The sequence below is a fragment of the Frankliniella occidentalis genome, unplaced genomic scaffold (assembly GCF_000697945.3).
Source record: "Frankliniella occidentalis isolate FOCC.00 unplaced genomic scaffold, Focc_3.1 Scaffold138, whole genome shotgun sequence".
NCBI classification, from domain to species: Eukaryota; Metazoa; Arthropoda; class Insecta; order Thysanoptera; family Thripidae; genus Frankliniella; species Frankliniella occidentalis.
Genome location: NW_026267265.1, coordinates 298,324 through 298,638, shown reverse-complemented (window position 1 = coordinate 298,638; position 315 = coordinate 298,324).

Here is a 315-nt window from a genome sequence, read left to right as displayed (position 1 = left end):
GGTTGACGCCGGCGTGACGGAGCAAAGAGTTTGAATGGAGAGTGAATTAAGAGTCTATAGACCGGTACCGCGGCGCCGCGCTGCTCCGCGCCGACCTCTCGCGTGAGCGCCCCGGAGGGAAATCCGCCTCGCCAACTCACGCCGGCAGCCAGCACACTACGGCATTCAGCTCGGCCAGGCGAGCGCTCCAAGCCTCCGAGCCAGCCTCCCGGCCACCTTCTGCCACCCTGAATCTGCAGCACCTCCAGGCCAATCATATCCAGTGACTCCCAGGCTTATGTCCAGCGTCTCAAACCCGTTGACAAGTAAATTCAA